This window comes from Macrotis lagotis, chromosome 6 (assembly GCF_037893015.1).
Source record: "Macrotis lagotis isolate mMagLag1 chromosome 6, bilby.v1.9.chrom.fasta, whole genome shotgun sequence".
Taxonomy (NCBI): Eukaryota; Metazoa; Chordata; class Mammalia; order Peramelemorphia; family Peramelidae; genus Macrotis; species Macrotis lagotis.
In genome coordinates, this window is record NC_133663.1 from 42,018,028 (window position 1) to 42,039,635 (window position 21,608).

At 36.6% G+C, this 21,608-nt stretch overlaps 2 long non-coding RNA genes across 5 annotated transcripts in view; one reads left to right on the forward strand and one right to left on the reverse strand.

Moving 5' to 3' along the window:
- LOC141490762 (uncharacterized) overlaps window positions 1-15,658 on the reverse strand; it is a 45,840-nt gene extending 30,182 nt beyond the window's left edge. The window contains exon 1 of the long non-coding RNA XR_012469334.1: window positions 15,431-15,658. This is a non-coding gene — a long non-coding RNA (uncharacterized LOC141490762). The remainder of the gene's footprint in view (window positions 1-15,430) is intronic.
- Window positions 1-21,608, forward strand: part of LOC141490761 (uncharacterized) — a 733,557-nt gene that overhangs the window by 344,618 nt on the left and 367,331 nt on the right. The window lies entirely within an intron of this gene.

The following is a 21,608-nucleotide window of genomic DNA, read 5'->3' on the forward strand; positions in this document are numbered from 1 at the left end:
GGTATGTTTTGTCTAATGAAGTTTGAGAATGAGATGGCTGCTCTCACATTGTGGAACCTTTTGCTTCTAGGATACATGTCACTATATAAATACAAAAATGCACAAATTCTCAACTGCAGCACTTGGAAAGCTTTATAATGAGCAAATTCAATGTTGGATTGTGACTATCTAAGAATCCAAGTAATCCAATTAAACCTGCTTGGTTCCTTTTTTTCCTTTTAAAGAAGTGTTCAAATGTCATGTTTATATCAACATGTAAGTACTGAAAATAGTTTATAGTATGGGACATTTTGGTTGTGCTTACATTTTGCATGAGATGATGGGCAGATCATGCAATTTCATTAATATTGAAGGTTACCAGTGTGGAATTTCCCACTACTGATTCAGTTAACAATTTAATGGTATTTTATAGTCTTTGAGAATTTATTGAGACAATGAGGTTAAATAACTTACCCAAAACCAGGAGTGGTGGACATATTTTTAGGAAACTAGAAAGGAAGCAATGGGCAAGTCAAGATTTAAGATCAGAATGAGAGTGTGACCAGGGGATCAAGCTCCTCAAAGAGTATGCCTCTTCCTTAGAAACTGGAGCAAAAGAGGACAGAATGGGAGATGATATGGAAGGATTTGACAGTGTTGTGTAGACTAGACATAAATTTCAGTGTTTTTTTCCAGTAGAGTAGGAAGATATTTTGCTGAGAGGGAGGATAGGAGTGGTATACGAATCTTGAGAGGAGGACAACTAGGTGGTGTTGGCAGTTAGGTGGCACAGTGGATAGAGCACTGACCCTGGAGTCAGGAGGACCTGAATTCAAATCTGGATTCAGACACTTAATAATTACCTAGCTGTGTGACCTTGGACAAGTCACTTAACTCCACTGCCTTGCCTAAAAAAAAGAAACAGAGAATCTGAAGAGAAGAAGAAATAATTTGAAATAATTACTTAGGATAGTATGATAGAGCCAGGTATGAAAGAATCAGAGAATAAGAGGATTTTCATACAACCCTGAGAGCCTGAGAGCCCCATGGAGACTAAAAGGGTAGAAATAAATCTGGTCAGAAAGATATATGGTGAGAATAATCCAGATTTAAGTTTGTCAGTGCTTGCCTGGAAGAATGTAAAGGTAGAGGATAGTATATGGTTGAACTGTTCAACCATAGGTTCAAGATGATATGGTCAACTTAAAAGACTTATATGAACTAATGCAAAGTGAATTGAACAGAACCAGAAGTATATTGTACTCAGTAACAGAAATATTATATGATGAAGAACTGTGAATGATAGCTATTCTCAGAAATACATTGATTCCAGATAATCCCAACTATTGATGATGAAGCATACAATCCATCTTCATTGAAAAATATTGATATCATTTGAGTACTGACTAAAGCATGGTTCCTTCCTTCCTTCCTTCCCTCCTTCCCTCCCTCTCTCTCTCTCTCCTTCTCTCCCTTCTTCCTCCCTCCCTCCCTCCTTCCTTCCCTCCTTCCCACCCTCTCTCTCCTCTCCCTTCTTCCTTCCTCCCTCCCTCCTTCCTTCCCTCCTTTCTTCCTTCTCTCATTCCTTCCTTCCCTCCAACCTTCCTTCCCTTTTTTCCTTTCTTCCTTCCCTCCTTTCTTCCTTCCCTCCAACCTTCCTTCCCTTTCTTCCTTCCTTCCCTTATTCCCTCCTTCCCTCCCTCCTTCCTTCCTTCCCTCCCTCCAACTTTCCTTCCCTCCCTTCCTCCGTCCCTCTTTCTCTCCCTCCCTCCCTCCTTCCTTCCTTCCTTCCTTCCTTCCTTCCTTCCTTCCTTCCTTCCTTCCTTCCTTCCTTCCTTCCTTCCTTTTTCTTTTATTTGAGTCTTCTTGCACAAAATGATTTTTATATGGAAATATTTTACATGATTAAACATAAACAGCCTTGTTGGATGGTTTACTATTTCAGGGAGCGGGAGGGGAAGGAAGAGTAGAATTTAGAACTCAAAATTTTATTTAAAAAACTAATGTTAAAAATTGTTTTGGGGTGGCTAGGTGGAGTAGTGGATAAAGCACCAGCCCTGGAGTCAGGAGTACCTGGGTTCAAATCCAGTCTCAGACACTTAATAATTACCTAGCTGTGTGGCCTTGGGCGAGCCACTTAACCCCATTTGCCTTGCAAAAACCTAAAAAAATTGTTTTAAAATGTAATCAGAGAAAATAAAACATTACATGTTTTTAAAAGATGATATAATCAAAAGGAGTAGAAGACATATTGAGGATTGAGAACAAGTTTGGCTTCAGGTAGAAAGAAGAAGAGATGCAATATTAAGAGGTTTTGTTCAGAAAGAAGAATTCTAGTTACTACCATAGTGGTTATATAGTTATGGGTCATAGAGTGATCAAGGATCTTACTCTTCTGATGGGGTTATGAAGTCACAGACCATGAGAGTCTAGGAGACTGATGAAGTGGAAAGTGCCAATATTTGAAGGAACACTGACATGTGTATTGAAGTCCTGAAGTATAAGGGCAGGTGCTATAGTGTAGAAGATGATAAGTCAGTCATCAAACCTAACTCAAATTTGTAAGTGAGTCCTGAGACCAAAAAGTTTGAGAACTACTGACCTATGGGACAGTAGATAATTTTGATTAGAATCTGAAGTGGGTCAACTAAATAGATGGACTAAACTTTAAAGGAGGAGAGATTGCTGAGTAATCATGACAAAGGGACAGTCTAGAAGTAGCAAGGAGTATATCTCTTTATCCTGTTCGATTGTTTAAGTGGCATTAAAAAGAGCACAACTAGTACTGAAGGGGGAGGGGCAGGAATGCAGGATTTTCTAGAGGGAGTCAGATCTTTGCTGATTTTTCCTACTCTGAGATTCTCTGATTCTGTGATCCATCTTTACTTTGTAGTTTATGACTTCATTTGTTTAGCAGTCCATAGGATAGCTAATATCTCTTTTACAAACCTTTTATGTTTGTTGCGAGGCTACTTGCACATAAAAGTACTATATAAATACCAGCTGGCATCATTATTTATATGTTGTGAATGAATTAAACCAAGGATGAAGAATTGTGTTCAAGCCCAGCTTGGTGCTTTTCTAAGGGAGAAAAACTTAAATCTAATTAGGCTACCTTGGAAATCAGCATTTGGACAGCTCTCTTGTGTTCTAGTCCTATCAATGGTAGAAATGCATGGATAATAATGACCAGATTTTTCTTTGACTTAGCTATTAAAAAATGAAAATGGCAAAAGAACTGTGAAGCCATATCTATTGTTAGGCTCCAAGTCCAAAAAACAAGTACAAAGTATAAAGCACAGAGCATAATCATATATTTTTAGTTTTAAATAATTTAGTGAAGTTATTTGTTATTTAAAATCACATTAAACTCTTCCTTAAGAAATATAGAAAACACTCAACATGTTGAATTTCAATTAATTGGACTCCGAGAAATGAGGCAATTAGTATTCTTTATGAAATTACATTCAATTACCTGGGGACAAATCAAGTTTTTTTGTTTTTTTCTCATTGTAGATGTATCTTCTGGAAGTCATTTGCTATCCCTTATATTTCCATTTTAAAAGATATGTTACTGATAGGACTACTAGATAGGTTTATATTTTAAAATATTCTGAAGTTATTTCCCTTTGTATATTTATAGAACTGTTATTTTTCCTATAGTTAGAAGTAAGGGCCATGCATTTTAGAATACTAAATGCAGGGGTGGAAGAAATGAAGGAATGGAAAAAAGTGGACCTTTATTAAATACCTTCTATGTACCAAGCCTGTGATAAACCTTACTTATATGTTATTTGGTCTTCACAATATTCTTATTGTGTGCTGCTAGTATTCTCATTTTAGAGGTGAGTAAACTGAGGCAGACAGAAGTTAAGTGACTTGGGCAAAGTCACACACTATTAAGTCTCTGAGGCTGGATTTGAATTTCACTCTTTCTGATTCCAAGCCCATCACTCCATCCTCTGTGCCATCTAGTTGTCCCAAAGGAGAAAGGAAGAATCCTTTGCCATGGACAAGTACAAGCCAGACATTTTCTAGTGTTCTTATATTTATGTTCTTTATATTTATATTTCTTATATTTATGTTCTTGTATCTTATTGTCATATTAATTGATATATAAAGAAAACATTTTAGAACAGTGGTATGGCACAGTAGATAAAGTATGGGCCTGGAGTTAGGAAAATTGTATGATCTTGCCCAAGTCATTTAACACTATTTTCCTCAGTTTCCACATCTGTAAAATGAGCTAGAGGAAAGAAATGACAAATCATTTCAGTTTCAGCCAAGAAAACACTAAGGGTGTCACAGAGAGTCAGACACAACTGAAAATGACTGAACAACTCAAAGAAAACATTGAGGTTTACAAAGTTTTTAATATACTTCATGTATATAGATATATGTATCTATATATATGTATGCACATATGCATATGTGTATCTATATACAAATGTGCATGTGCTTAAATGTATAGATATATACATATTACACAGATGCTCCCAGGCAGAAATGCACAATTTCTACAATAGGGGTGGCTAGGTGGTACAGTGGATAGTGCATGACCCTGGAGTCAGGAGTACCTGAGTTCAAATCTGGCCTCAGACATTTAATAATTACCTAGCTGTGTGGCTTTGGGCAAGCCACTTAACCAAATTGCCTTGCAAAAAAGAAAGGAAGAAAGAAAGAAAGAAAGAAAGAAAGAAAGGAAGGAAGGAAGGAAGGAAGGAAGGAAGGAAGGAAGGAAGGAAGGAAGGAAGGAAGGAAGGAAGAAAGGAAGAAAGAAAGAAAGAAAGAAAGAAAGAAAGAAAGAAAGAAAGAAAGAAAGAAAGAAAGAACTTTACAATAACCCTATTAGGTAAAAACTGTAGGTATTCTTTTGATCTTCCTTTAGCCTGTATCTTTGATTTTATGAAGTCTAGGGAACTAGAATTTCCTACACTGATTTGGGTTAGCAATTCTTATGTAATTTACAGTCTTGGGAAAGTGCCAAACTCAGGGTTCTTAATCTGGGGTTCATGGACCCCCCAAGGAGATTGTGGATATATTTCAGTATGATAGATTTCTATGCACTTGTGTGGGGGGGAAATGCAGTTATTTTTTCTTACCACTACTTGGAATTTTATATTTATTTCCATTATGAATATAGGAAACATGTTCTCAGAAGGGTCTAAAGAGGTCCGTTAAATAAAAAGTTAATGATTCTTTATCTAAACTAATGTTGGGTGACCATCACAGTCACACAGATGTCAGAGGAAAGACTAGAAGCTAGATAGGTCTTTGGGGCTCTAAGTTTGGAGTTTTATCCTCTATGCTATCATACTTTTCTTTTTTATTGAAGAAACTGGGGTTAAGACAGATTAATAATGATGAGGAGTAGGATTTTTTGGCATTTGTACAGTACTTTAAGGTTTACAGGTACTTATATAAGTTCTCATTTGATACATTTGATATTAATTATGTACCCATGTTCACACAATCTTTCTTGACAAATAAGTCCAACACATTTCTATATCACATCATCTCTTAGTCATCCTTAGTCACCTCATTGTCAGGTTCAACCTATACTCAAGAATTGGATAGCAACAGAAACAGCTCCCTTAAACATATACCACTCTTCTACCCAGTCATTTCCCCTCCCATTCTCCCAGCCCTGAAACCAGGGGGTAGTCTGAGAACAAAGAGGAGCTCAATCTCTTGTTCTGGGACTCCCTAATTCTAAAGACTAGTAATGTCAGGATCCAAAGATTTGTCAATTGATAGTCAACTATTATTATATATTGAATAGAATTGTAGAAATCATTCATTAGTTTATTCATTTGTTCATTCATTCATTCAGCAAATATTTCTTGAGCAGTCACAGTGTACAAGGTGCTGTGGGAGATAGAGCAATGAATGGCATGTTCCCTATACTAAAGAAGCTTATAATATATTGAATGACTCTGTAAGGAAAAAACAACTATCTTTTATATGTTAAGGCAAATGTTTATAATATGTGCAATTTGGGTCAGAACTCTTAATTATAGTCTTTATAGAGCACCAGGACTTCAGAATCAGAACATTTGTGTTTGTGCCTGCTTAGGATAATTTTTGGTACATTAAAAAAATAAAAGATTTGATCTGAGACTCAGAAGCTTTGGGCTCTAATCCCAGGCTCTGCCACTATCTGGCTTTGTGACTTTTGACAAATCATCAACCTTTCTGGTCTTGAGGTTTTTTCATTTACAAAATGAAGGAGTTGAACAAGACAATCTCTGGTCCTTTTCATTACTAAAATTCTATCAGTCTGTCTTTGTTTAATTAGATTTTGTAATTTTGGGAATGTTAAGAAATTATTAGTGATAACATGACAGACAATTTATTCCTCGAATCAAAATCCTGGGCAAATTTCTTAGTACTTTGATCATATAACAAAATAATTGCCTTTCACAAAAACTTGTATTTATTAATTTGAGTTTTGGGGAAGAGGTAAAGTGGAAAAATTATTTCCCATTTTAGCATGGAAACCAGAAAAATAATGATTTTTTTCCAAGTTCAGTGCTTAATGAAAATCTGACTGAAGTCTAGGGGAAAGTGTTTATTTAATCCAGAGAAAATAGTATATTTTGACACATGTACATTTAAAAGCAACACAGATCTGTGGCTCTGTGGGAAGTACTGTTGCATTTTCATTATTTGTATACATAAGAATTCAGAGATTAACAAGAAAAGATTGATTTCCTCTGACTGAGCAGAAAAGAACTTCTCTATTTGTGAATGTTAGATCCTGGGATTAAAGAATTATGAGATTACATATTTAGAGCTAGAAGAGATATCAGAGGTCACCCATCTAGTCCTCCAACACCACCTTATTTTCCAAAGGAAGAAGCTGGGGGACTAGGGAGGTAAACAACTTTTCTTGTCACTCATGTGGTCTTTGAACCCAGGCCTTTTGGATTTTAAAAGAGACAGTGCTCTTTTTTAGGAGAAATTTTTAAAATGATTATTAAAATATTTTGTTTCAGCTCATGATGCAACACTTGACATAACTCCCAGGAAATCTCTCCTATTATAAGATCTCCCATTTGATAAGCAATGCAACTTATAGGCATGATTGTGACTGATGGTACATACAAATTTATACTTTGGTAGACTTCCATTTATTTAAAGTAGGACCAAGTCTTTGTTTTAGAAGTTACTGCTTGGGGGCAGCTAGGTGCCGTAGTGGATAAAGCACCAGCCCTGGAGTCAGGAGTACCTGAGTTCAGATCCGGTGTCAGACAACTTAATAATTATCTAGCCGTGTGGCCTTGGGCAAGCCACTTAACCCCATTTGCCTTGCAAAAAAATCTAAAAAAAAAAGAAGTTACTACTATTATTAGACAATGTTTTTGGTAAAGAAATAGTAGCTCTAAAAAAGTGGCTTTGAATATTTAAAAAAACCCCAGAAAAATATGTTTTCCAAGTTTCAGAATGGCCCATGCAATTGAGTTATATAATTTTGGACCTGTGTACCCATCATTTTTTCTTATCAGAAATATATCACCAAAAAATATATATAGATTTTGACAGAATTGGAAGGACTATCTTTACTTCATCCTATTTATCTCAACCCAAAGTAATCCCTCCCTCTTCTAATATGATGGTTTTTCAGCTCTAGCTAGTAAGTGGAAATGCCTATCCCTTCCTGTCTTTTATTTTTGATGTTTTTCTAACCAGAATCATTGGGTGTATGTTTGATATATATCCTGTATTTACTTATTAGCAATGTGTTGTATTCTTCAGTCAATTAGTATTTATTAAGTGATTACTATTCGCCAGAGATTGTGCTAAGCACTTATAACACAGAAAAAGAGTGGAAAATGTTGTCTTTTAACTGCATTGTACTTCCTCCTGGAAAATATATTTTAACATTAATCTCAAGGAGTTTTTTAGGGTTCCATCAAATTGGATTCATTATGAATGAGCATTATAAACTCCTAGAGACTTCTCAAGCTGGGATTCTCTTCCTACAGGACAAAGGTCCCATATTTAGTGATGGTGGGGTTATTTTTATTCTTCTGGATCTTTCCTAATCTCATTACCATCATGGTACCTGTCAATCCAGTATGCCTGTTCATGGCCCATGCTACATGTTGCTTAATACTGTTAGCAAAGTATTTATTAATTTAGTGCTCAAGGTAGGGATATCTAAGTTCAGTGGTTTTCCATGTTCCAAATTGCTACTTGAATTGGTTTAGTTTAGTTTGCTGACCCCCAGAATCTCCATTCAGTCAAAGGGAGCAATGCCCTCTGCAATCTGGAACTAGGCAGGAAGAAAAAGAGTAAGAAAAAAATCACCCCAATGACTGGCCAAAGACCTGGAATGTATTTGTTCCTAGGAATGGTATACATATATATATATATATATATATATATATATATATATATATATATATATATATATATATGTATATATATATGTATATATATATGCCTTTTTATTGTCCCTTGGACAAGGGCATCTTATCCATGACTAGGTTCACAGGGAAAAAAAAACCCTAATTAATGTTGCTTTGCAGAAGTGGCTTTGCTGCCTTGCCTTCTAAATGGGAAAAGCATTTTTTGCCTTTGGTCATCCCCCCCACCCCCAAGTGCCTTTCAGCTCTAACATATGGAGTGCAGCTCCCTAAGAAAGGAGCTGATCTCGCCCCTTTGCCTCATCTAAGAGGGTTACAGTATGTTTAAACAGATATATTTTCGTTCAGTCTAACCTTGTCTGGAAGATATAGGAAAACTAATTTGCCTTATTTACATATGGCACAATCTATCCGGTATTCAAGGGTTTGTCGGGAACAGGAACGCTGCATTTCCATGGTAACAGACTGCACGCTGACAGTATCTGGCTTGTTGCAGCCTCGTCTAGGCAGGCCGGCAATTAATCAGCCATCTACATGCACACAATTCTTTGTGAGTGAATGGTGCTGCTCCTCGGTGGGGCTGGCTAGGCTTTGACCATTTTGTATTCCTGCCGGGCGAAGTACTTTTTTGTCTCTGACGTTCATTTTCCAGAGTGCCTGGGACACACTGGAAAAGAATCTAACAAAGGGAAACAAATCTACTCAGACTTGAGAAATGACATCCCTCCTTCATGGCTTCAAGTAGGCCATGGCTTGGTTTGGTGCTTTTTCTCCCTTTCCTTTCCCTTTAATTCTGTGCCCTGGCTTGGCTTTTCTGATACACACACATAGATATATATATGTATTCATAAGTTACACATTTTGCATGCATGTCCATGTATGTATGTGTGTATTGTGCAGTGTGTCTATGTCGAAACAGTTCCTGAACATGCACGACACAAACATATATATTTTCAAACACACATGTATTTGAGAAGCAATTGTTGAGCATGTATGATGTGAACCCATCCATCCACATATAAACATGCATGTGTATGGGAGAGGTGATTCATAAACAATCTGCATGGGTATGTATGTACAAATGAGCACATGTGTTTCTGAAGCAGTTCCTGAACATGCATGGTATGAACACACATGTTTGTATTTTTGAGAGACAATTCTTAAACATGTATGGTGCAAACCCATTCACACATGAATGTATATGCATATATTAAGAGGCAGTTCCTGAACTATGTGAAGTGAACACATATGTAAAATACACATGTGCTGTTGAGGTGCAGTTTGTGAGCATGTATGATATGAACACATATAGATATATGCATGTGTATATATATATATGTGTGTGTGTGTGTGTGTATTTGAGAGACAGTCCTTGACCATGTACATATGAACATATGTTTATGTATGCACGCATATATTGAGAGGCAGTTCCTGAACGTGTGTGACACACATGCATGTAAATGCATGTGTGTATTTGAGTGCTCATTTCTAGACATGTATACCATGAACCTAGACACATATAAATACACATGTATGTATTATGTATATATTTGAGAGGCAGTTTCTGAGCTTGTATGGCATGAGCCTTCATCATTGAACCCAGGATGAATATATGCCAGAGCAGGACTAAGAGGTCAAATGGCTTATTCATATAATGCTTTGGCATCTTTTAAAAATATTTTTGCTTACCTTGCCTCATTCAAACATCACAACAAATTTCTAGAGGTGAGGAAGGCTGGTATGCCTCCCCCTCTTTTGCTAATGGTGGAATGAAGGTCTAGAAATGTTGAATCACTTGCCCCAAGATCATAGAGCAAGACAGGGATAGAAGTCAATGTTTTCAGGCCAGTTATAGTGCTTTTTTAAAAACCAACTATTCAATAAGCTTTTAATTTATTAAGTACCTACTTGTTAGATGTTGGGAATGTAAAGAGAAAAATAAAACAGCCCTTGACTTCCAGGAGATTATATTCTATTGGAGGACCAAATGAGCATAGATGATTATATTTAAAATGTGTAGAAAACAAATAAAAGGAGATTGCAAGATATCATGGGAAAAGGTGTGGACCACACAGAAGTTTAGTTTCATCATATATGATCATAATAATAGCTAGTATTTATATAATGATTTAAGGTTCACAAAGTACTTTGTATGTAATCTTGTTTTGATTTGTAGAATCAAGAAAATAATACACACTCTCCACCTTATCAAATCATTCTAAAGTAATCTTAAGTACAAAAATGAAAGTTCTTAAATATTTTCCCACAATTTCTCCTCTGAGAGATAACATGGAATAGTGGATAGAATTGTTATTTGGTTGTTTTTCAGTCATTGCTCTTCATAACCCCATTTGGGGTTTTCTTGGCAAAGATATTGGAGTGGACTACCATTTTCTTCTCTATTTTACAGATGAAGAAACTGTGGCAAAGTGACATGCTGAAGGTCACAGAGCTAGGAAGTTTCTGTTTTTTTTTTTAGGTTTTTGTGAGGGGAAATGGGGTTAGTGGCTTGCCCAAAGCCACACAGCTAGGTAATTATTAAGTGTCTGAGGTCAGATTTGAACTCAGGTACTCCTGACTCCAGGGCTGTTGCTCTATCCACTGCACCACCTAGCTGTCCTGCTAGGAAGTTTCTGAACTCAGGAAGAGGAGACTTTCTGATTCCCAGCCCAGTGCTTTAGCCAGTGGATACAAAGACCAATTCAAAATCAGGAAGAACTATTAAGTTCAATTTCTGACATCACTTTACCCTCTCAGTGCTCTTGGCTTAATAGTTAATAGAAATGAGGGCTATTCACTGGTACAAAAGGATCCATGTAGACAGTATATTGACTTAGAAAACCATATGTTCACATTATTTAAATTTCATTGTTTTAAAATTTATTTTGTTAAATATTACCTGGTCAACCAGGTTTAAGCTGGTTCAGGTTCAGTTGTGAGTGGACACAATTAATAGCTTACCCCAGGGTAGTTCTGTCCAAATTATAAATTGTAACTAGTGAGGCTCAAGGTCCAGACCCTACCCCCTTCCCTCCTATGCTCCCTGAGAAACTCTGTCATCAGAGAATCAATTAATGAACAAGATTTTATTAAGAACTGCTATTCAACTGCCATTGTATTAGGTGCTAGGGATACAGAGATAAAAAGGGTACCACTCTCTGACCAAAGAAAGATTACATGCTATTGGGAGAACTAGCATGTACATTTATAAGTCTAGACAAAATATATATGAAATCAACACAGGGTAATGAATGGAGGAAGGCCATCAGAAGTGGCAGCAAAAATGCTTCCAAAGTTGTCACTTGGACTAAATTTTGAATTAATCATAGGATTCTAAGAAGTGAAAATGAGAAGAACAACAAAAGACTTTTTGTAGAGTCAAGTTGACAAACACATATTAAGTGTTGATTGAGTGTATGAATGCTATGTGCTGGGTATACAAACAACAGAAGGAGTGTGTGGTTCTTACTCTAAAGGAACTCACATTAAAGTGGGGAAGAGAAGATGTGAAACATTTTACATACAGAATCTATGCTATGCAAATGAGAGTATATTTCAAAAGGAAGACTCTATAGGGTATGTGGGGAAGGAGATGCAGGGTGGAGGGAGGGATACTGGAAAAGGCCTCCTGTCAATGATGGAGTTTGAGCTGCCTGTTGAGGGAAGTCAAAGAAGTCTGAATGCATAAATGAGGAAAGAGAGCATTGAAAAATATGGGGGTCAGTCAGTGAAAAAGTGGTGAAACAAGAGATGGCATGTCTAGGAGTCACTCCCAGATCAGTTGCCTGATCTACATCTTGCCACTCAACCCAGATAGCTCTGGAGGAGAGAGTGAGACTGGTGACTTTGCACAACCCTCCCACTTGCAAGTCAAAATAACACCTTCCAAATTGATACTGTGCAAGAATGAAGGACAAACAACAACAGCATATTTTATTCCAAATGCAGTGAGATGACCAGTGTCACAGTGTCCATGACCAGTGTCACAGTGTCCATGAATGGGAATAAATGGTAAGATAACTGAAAAGGTAAAGGAGAGCAGAATATGAAGGGCTTTAAAAATCAACCAGGATTTTATATTTTAACCTGAGAACAATAAAGAGCTCCAAAAGTTTATTGAGGAGGAAGGTAACAGAAGCAGACCCATTTTTTTTTTAAAAATCACTATTGGCAGCTGAATGGAGGACAGATGGATTGAAGTGAGAGACTGGAGGAAGAGATACCATCCCAAAGATTATTGTGTGAGGTGATAAGTCCCTCTATCAGATGGGCAGCTGAATTAGTGGAGAAAAATGGATATATCCTAGAGATATTGTAAAGATAGAAATGAGGAGATTTAGCAATAGATTGGATATGTGATGTGACTGAGAGTGAGAAGTTAAAGATAAACTGAGATTGTTAGAGTGATTATGGAATGGTACACTTGACCTTAATAGGGAAATTTGGAAGAAGAGAAGGTTTTGGGGGGCAAAGATGATGAGGGTTCTTTTGAACATGTGAAGTTTAAGGTATCTACAGAAAATTCATTTTGAGGTGTCCAAGAGACAATGTTGATTGAAAGCTAGAAAAGAGGGGTGGCTAGGTGGTGCAGTGGATAAAGCACCGGCCCTGGAGTCAGGAGTACCTGGGTTCAAATCTGGTCTCAGACACTTAATAATTACCTAGCTGTATGGCCTTGGGCAAGCCACTTAATCCCATTTGCCTTGCCAAAAACCTAAAAAGGAAAAAAAGAGAGCTAGAAAAATTAGAGCTAGATTTGAGCATAACCTACATAGATTATCTAGATGCAGAAGAGAAAAGGGTTAAAGACAGTCTTACAGTACCCTTACAGTTGAGAGGAAATGATGGGTAAAGAATCAGCTAGGAAGGAGGAGTATCCCCAAAAGGGTGATAAACAAAGAATGTCCAGGAAGGATGACGACTGAAAAAAGTCCATTGATTGTGTAATAACAGTTTGTGAAAGAAGTACAATGCAATCACACTGGAAGGGCAATTTGAGGCCAGGACTTTAGAAGTAAAAAAAAAAAAATTATTTTGATCCTGAAAGCCGTATAGAGCTATCACAGAAAGGATGGTATGATCAGAACTCCATGTCAGAAAAATCACTAGGGCAGCTGTGGAGATGGAAGAGATGATTAGGGAAGATTGGTTCAGAAGCTTTTGCAATGGTATTAATATGATGGGATGAGAATATAAACTAATATTGAGATTGTGAATAAAGAGAAAACTGAGGGGTAGAAATGTCAAGATTCTATGACTGTTTATATAATGGGAAAATGAATAACTTAAAGAGTAGTGGTACCTTTGAATGAAATAAATTTTGGAAAAGAAGAGAAAAGAGCTTCATTTCAGTCTTGAAAATATTGAGTTGAGATAATTATGGGACATTTAGTTTGATTTGAGTAGGGAAAGGACAGTTCAGTTCAGTAAAAACTTCTTGTAGAAGGTGGCACCTGTTGAGACTTGCAGAAAGTTTATCAGTCAATCAACAAAGTTGTATTAAGCACCCACAATAAGACAAGTATGCTGAGAGGAAGAAGAATTAAGAAAAATCTACTTAGATTCCCTTCATCATGCTCTTCCTTAATTACACCTAGGAGGAATCTTTGTTTACATCTATAGGACACACCTATCATTTCATAGCTATGCTTCTTCTTTGTAGCATTTAGAAATACAAGTTTACTTTATCAGGATTTGTGGATTATTTTTAAAAAATTTAGAGTAACTGAAGGCATGGAAATATTTTTTCCATGTGTTAGAAATCAGTCTCGCCATCTTCCTGAGGGGGGAGAAAAAGAAAACTGTAGTTCTATAGCTAATACATATATTAATACTACACTGTGGCACTTGCATACTCAATGTTGATTCAACTATCATTTATCATGTCTGTTTAAGGGCAGCTAGATAACGCAGTGGAGAGAGACTGGCCACTTTCTAAATGTGAGACTTTGGACAAGTCACTTAACCCTGATTGCCTCACATCCAGGGCTATCTCCAGTCATCCTGATTCATATCCAACCATTGGACCCAGATGGCTCTGGAGGAGAAAGGGAGACTGGTGACTTAGCACAACCCCTCTCACTCAAACCCAATTCATGTGCTCGTTATAATATCACCTAATGGTCATGGTCTTCTTCAAGAATGAAGGACAGTGGGGTGGCTAGGTGGCGCAGTGGATAAAGCACAGGCCCTGGAGTCAGGAGTACCTGGGTTCAAATCTGGTCTCAGACATTTAATAATTACCTAGCTGTGTGGCCTTGGGCAAGCCACTTAACCCCACTTGCCTTGCAAAAAAAAAAGAATGAAGGACAAAATATCATCATCATGTCTATTTAATTGGGTGAAGAATATTAGTTACAAAGTTTTTGTTTTTACTTTTTTTAATGATGGTGATAGGAAAGAGGGAAGAACTAGGGACAGGATTCCAAGGAAAAAAAAAGAAAAAGAGAGAGAAAGAAAGATTAAGAGAGAAAAGGAAGAAAGGAAAGAAAAAAGACCAGGAAAAATGTGACTTATGTGAACTTATAAAACTTGATTTGTTGTTGAATTTGTTTCAACCTATTTGACGATGAGTGTAAGCTCAAGGCAAAGTTCATTTGGATAATAATCTTTTTTTAAACAGCATCTTACAATATTTTATTTTTCCCCTAGTACCAACAATAATTCTTATAGTCAATAGGTACCCACTGAGTGTTGATTTAGTAACTTAGTGGTAATTTGTACAGAGTAGGCACTTATCAAATAATTATTTAAATAAATTTAAATAAAAATGAGTTATAAAATATAGGTAATATACTTTATAAAAAGTTGTTATTGAAAAACTTTGAAATACTTTATAAATATGTGATATCACACTTGGAACTGAAAGGTACTTTTGAGAGCTGTCCCTCTTTGTTGTACAATGCTGGGAATTCAACCCAGATCTTTGGGTGCTAAAGCCAATATTTTTCTAACTATACCATATGTCCCCTCCATCTTTCCACTTTGGTTCTGTTTCCATTTTTATTTTATGATATTAGTACCATGCTATCTTGATATGATATTAGTGGTAGAAATGACATTTATATAAGAGGCATTACCATCTATCTTGGTGATGCACCATAAGGGTCATAGGACCTTTCCTTCAGACTTGCAGCTGAAACCTTCCATATGTCTTATCTCTCTCATTAGGATTAGCGAGTTCCTTGCAGTCAGGGCTGTCTTACTTTTCCTTTTATTTCCCTAGGGAAATAAATACACAGTGCTTTGTACATAGTTCTTCATAAGTGCTTTGTTCTTACATTCAAAATACCAAGGATTTAGAGACATTCAAGTTATAAGATTGGGATCTAGTAGCATATTTGTTGTCACAGTACTTCTCAATGATAATTAGTAGTCTCATTGTTTGATCACAGAATTAGGGATTCTAGAGGACATCTGAGTAACTAGTGGTGCAATGAACAGAACTCTGGGTCTTGGTAACAATCTAAGGACCTCAGATAATTCTACTGTGTGATGCTGGCCAAGTCATTTAACCCTATTTGCTTCAATTTTCTCACCTGTAAAATATACTAGGGAAGGAAATGGCAAACCACTCCAGTGTCTTTGCCAAGAAAACCCCAAATGTCATAGACAGACAAGACTGAAATGACTGCACAACAAGAAAAAGAGGTCATCTAGTCTAACCCCTTAATTATACAGCTCTTTTAAGTGACTTGTTCAGTGTTGTCCTGGTAATAAATGATAGGCAGACACTCAGAAGCTGTGCTCTCTGACTATAAATTCAATGCATTTCCTCCTTCCTCTGAGCTGTGGTCAAAGAATCTGATTGGCAATGAAGTGCTGGAAATGAGCCTCTCCATATTTATTATTTTTATAGTTATATTACTGTTTGATGAAGTTCAGAAAAAAAATGATTCAGAGACTTCATCATCTAACTGCTATTCTTTTATATTCAATATTCTGGGGACTGTTTCACAGGTGAATAAAGTACTTTTTGAAATGAAACAAAACATCTCTAAGTTCACTGATAGCATCTTTGGGAGAATTCCATTAACCAACAGTTCAACAGGGCTGATATATACATTTCTTCTTGATCCCAAATGGTTCTTATTTATTCCATTTATTCCTCTCTGTCTCTCTCTGTCTCTGTCTCTCTGTCTCTGTCTCTCTCTGTCTCTCTCTCTGTCTCTCTCTCTGTCTCTCTCTCTCTCTCTCTCTCTGTCTCTCCTCTCTGATCTAAAATAGTCTTCTATTGGTAATAAAATTCTGTAATCTATAGTTTATTGTTGCTATTCCTATGGTCCTGGGATATTCTGAATTGAAAACTAGTCCAGGCTCCTTAAGGATAATGTTTTTGTAACTTCTGTTTGTGATGGCTTGTAACCTGACTCTCAACTATCATAAACCTCTCTGTTTCTATTTTTTTAAAAAGAAGTCTCCATGACAGTCATTTGTTTGATTCATTGTTGCTGCCATTAACTTCTTTGAGCTCAAATGAACATCAACAATAGGGAGGATCTCTTGAATTTATTCTTGGATCTTAGCTTTGTTTATGGGCTCCATAGGGTAAACCAATATGGGTTCCATTTGACAGATTTGGTCTCCTATCCTGGTGGTCAGCTTTTGGTGTTACTCAGTGAATGTAAGTTTCTTGGGTCCAGAAATATTTCTACGTTTTTTACCTATTCTTTTTTTCCTCAAATGCTCTGAGACTGTATGTCAGTGCTCTTCCTTCTTCCTAAGGAAGTTTAAAATTTTCCATTTTGGCCTTGAGGTGTTGATGACCTTTAATATGTAAGTATTGCATAGGTTTGTTAGATTTCTAACTCCATTGTCCAGACGTCCATTAAAACTTTGTTATGTAGGTGTTGATTGCTCTAATGTATCCTTCCAACTGAATTTTGATTTCAGAATATTTATATATTTTTAAAAATGTTATTGTTTTGATTTTTATTTAAAAACTTTTCAAATTACTCTCACTTTTATGAGAAGTCTCTTTTGACAAAGCAAAATAGTTAGGCAAAATTAACAATACAGTGACCTCACCTAAAAGTACATATGATAATTTGTATCTCTTAGCACCATCTGCCTCTCCATTTAAAAAAGTAATAGAAATCTATATTTACTTCTTTCCACCCTTTTCCCCCTCTTGGGAAAAAGAAGAAATTTCAATAGATTTCATATGACAAATGTGCACAGTCCAGCAAAACCAATCCTTCAAAGGTTGTATAATCTACTCCCCTCCTCCCACACACAAAAAATATCTCATTCTATTCACCTGAAATCCATAATCTTTCTGTAGTGGATGAAATGTTTCTTCATTGGTTCTCTGAAACATAAATTTAGAGAGTCATTTAGAGTTCTAGAAGGTTAAGTGACTTGCCCAGGGACACATGTTCAGTATGTCAGAAGCAGGCTTGAAAATGACCTCTTAAGAAATCATAAATGAAAATTGCTTATGTCTTTTAGAACCAGAGGACAAAGTGAAGGAACAAAGAGAGAAAGTGAATGTAGAAAAGAGTTAAAGAATCCACTGATCATCCTCTGGGAATAAAAAGATTCAAAAGGAAAAGTCCTAGAAAAAAGGAAAAAGAAAAGATGCTACAAATATCTAGAATGAAGGAGTTTAAGTACAAAGGAAATAAAGTTGAAATCTCCCCAACCTGGCAGCCGCTTCTAGTGTAAATGAGAGAAGCTCTCAGAATAGAATATTCCAAAAGGCTAAAGATTCAGCTTTACCGATGAGATTAGTAGGAAAGAGACCAGGATGTGTTTGTAGATTGTAAGTAAGTCAGTAGTAAATAATGAGACTTTGAAGTCAAAATAATCTGGAGATGACCTGATTCAGGTTCACATAGGGCTGAGGCCTCTATATTTGAACAAATGCTCAGCCCCCAGGATCTGTGGGAGGAAGAGAATCAGCCACTCTGCAAACTAAAGAGTATAGGCACCACACCATTGATCACTCCCTGATTTTTGAGATATGTGACCAGCCCCAAATTGCCCATGATCAGGTATCATATTGTTCAGGTGGGTGCCATGTTGTTTGTACTGTGGTTCCTCATATTTCTATGATCATCTAGTACTTGTCAAGTCAAGCCAAGTTAAGTTATCCTTTCCCAAATGAGCTAAGAATATTGTGTGTATGGGTTCCACAGTGAAAGAACAGGGAACCTGACAAATGAACATGGCACATGATTTGTCATCTTTAATGTTCATTCATCTCATAACCATTATGTGGCTTCATAGACTCTTGAAGTGTTAGAGCTGGAAATATATCACCTGTCAGATAATCTTCCCAGAGAATCTTGACTTTAGAAGTCTTTCTGTGCTTTGGATGATGAATGAGACGGACAAGATCAGTTCATTCATTTCATGGCACACATATGTTAAAGCAGAGAAATAGCTGACAAATTGTTTATTGTCACTGAGGTTTATTTTTCTTATGTGCTAAATGGTTTCCCCACCTCATTCATTGTCCATTGACTAGCATAAGAAAGACAATACTTAACGAATGCTAGACAAATGATAGCTGAAGCTGTCTAGGACACATTACATGATAAATGAGGACCAAATTATGATGTCATTAGGTATGGATGCCCAATGTTATTATAAAGTTATGCATCATATAATGTCCTTCAACTATCTACCCATAGCTCAACTCCTTATGTAAGCCTCTTTCATTCAATAGCTTCATTTTGGTTTGATGAAGGGGGAGGTTATTAATCTGTTACTCTTCAAAGTTATCTCATATTACCATTCAGCTGTTACCCATAGTCCTGAGGTCATTCTGTCCTTCCCTCAAACCAGGGATTTTTCATCTTAAAACATAATCAATTATGTCACCCTATCCCCCCCTCAAAAAGAAGCAGATTAAACAATCAATCTCAGTTCTATGTTTTAGTTTCAATCAACCTATCAGTCAACCTTAAGTTTATATCTAAGTGTCCAAAGTCCTTAGAATTATAAGGATGCCACACAAGAATCATTTACAGTTTAAGATAGATGAGCCTGGTCATATTCTAGGGATAGTCCTTAAATTACCAATTATTATTATTATTAGAAGCCGAGTCATTTGAAAGGATGAAATAAGTGTGGTGTCCCATTAAAATCACAGAGGAGGAACTTCTGGAGTATGGGGAAATGTGTGGAATTAGAGGCTCAGTAGCAACCTTGACCTTGGTCTCCTTTCCCCCAGCCCCTCCCTTCTGCTAAAGGAGGACCTGGTGAACTTCAAAGGGTCTGGAGAACATTGGGTTTCCCTTTCTTTACTGGATCATCTAATGATAGTGTTTTGATAGGGAATCAAAAAAAAAAAACCCTGGATGTAAATTCATAGTTATACAAGAAACCCTATCAATAAATTATACCACAGCTAAGAGGAGTTTCTGGAGCACCCTAAGATGAAGTGGACTTTCAACAACCAGCATCTGTGAGTTGCCACTTTGTACTTTCTAAGCTTGAGCAGTTTCCCTCTGGAAATTCTATTGTCTGTGTCCTGAGAGATAAAGGGTTACAAATTTGGGGGGGTAAGGAATTTTTTTTGCCAAGTGTTCTTATGATAGTGCCTTAGCAAATGTCCCTTTATAAAAAGCTCTTTAGTGGGACTGACTAAAATTACTGTCTCTGGTAATCTCTAGGGGAAGCATATTGGGGTAGCTTGAGCTGGATGCATTTGAGAAAGTTACCCTTGCCCCTCAGGGGTGCTCCTAGGACCCTTATAGCCTTAATCTAAAAACCTGTTTTTTAAGTACTTGTGTGAGTTAGGAGAGTAAAGCCACAGCCTCATTGCACCTGATTTCAATAAGATAATCATAGTTACTAGCTTATTATGCTCATAGTGCATCACAGAAAATACTCAGTTAATATGGAAACAAGACAATTTGGCACTCACCAGCTCAATGACTCTTGCTCTCCTGAACTCACCTAGCTCTCTTTTCTCTCATTTCCTCTTGGTTCTTCCATAGCTAAGCCTTTAGTTCATATAACCTCTTTCAAGTTAACTTTTCAAGTTAAGTCCATTTCCTAGTTCTTCAAACATATTTTGTTAACGTTGCTAACTTCCTAGGCATGTCCAATACTTGTCCTGAAATTACTTCTGGACATTCTGAAATGGGTTAGTAGAATCATCTCGATAGGTGTGTGTCCCATAGTGTTGGGTTAATAATGATCCCTCCATTCCTGTTACTTTCTAGTATTTTAACATAAAAATAGAAGTCTTTTGTTTGTTATTTGTTTTTGTTCTATTGCAAGGCAATGGGGGTTAAGTGACTTGCCCAAGGCCACACATCCAGGTGATTATTAAGTGTCTGAGACCAGATTTGAACTCAGGTCCTCCTGACTCCAGGACCGGTGCTGTATCCACTGTGCTGTATCCCTAAAATGCCAGTCTTGAACACTCTAATGTATTGGCACACTCCTGAGATAATGAAAGATCTTGCAACCATAGATACCCCACTTTATCCAGCACCTTTCCCCCTACCAAATTCATAAGAAACAAAAGATAAATGGATGATATCTTCAACTTTACATAATTTTTTTTACTGATAACCCATAGCATGAGTTTGTAGAGAAAAAAAATTCCTTCTTCACCACCACACATTTTGGATTACCTTTGGTACATTCCTTTATCCTTTTTGGAGTGGAACAGGAAGGTACTAAGGTAAAGCATTCTAGAGTTGGATTCAAGAGAGACATGGATTTGAATCTTGTCCCTGACATCAATTTTTGTGAGTCAGTCAATAAGTATTGATTAAAGCATTGGCATATGCCAGACACTGAGTGATGGAGATACATAAAAGGTCCCAAAACCTCCCTTCCCCAAGAAGTATCAATTCTAATGGGAGAGATAGCATATCAGTAACTAAGTACATATAAGATATATACTTAGTATATGGAAGGTAGGCTGCAAGGGAGGAGACTAAAAAGGACCTCCTGTATAAAGAACATTTCTTTATCTTACTTTTTGAGTCCTACTTCATCTCTAAAATGGGGATAATAATACCTATAGTGTCTCTTTCCCCAGCATTCTGAAGATCAAATGAAATAAACTATACAAATTGACCTGTGAATATTAAAAATTTATTACTTTGTGAGAAATGATAATGACATTTTTATATGACTGAAAGTCATAAAACATTTTCCCAATTGTTTATTTCTTGGGAAAAAACCCTTTGAGTTAGGTAAGAGGTACATAAAACAAATTCTACAAACCATTTAAAAATGAGAAAATTGAGACTTAGAAAAGGTTACACAGACATCTAGAGAAAGAATGGG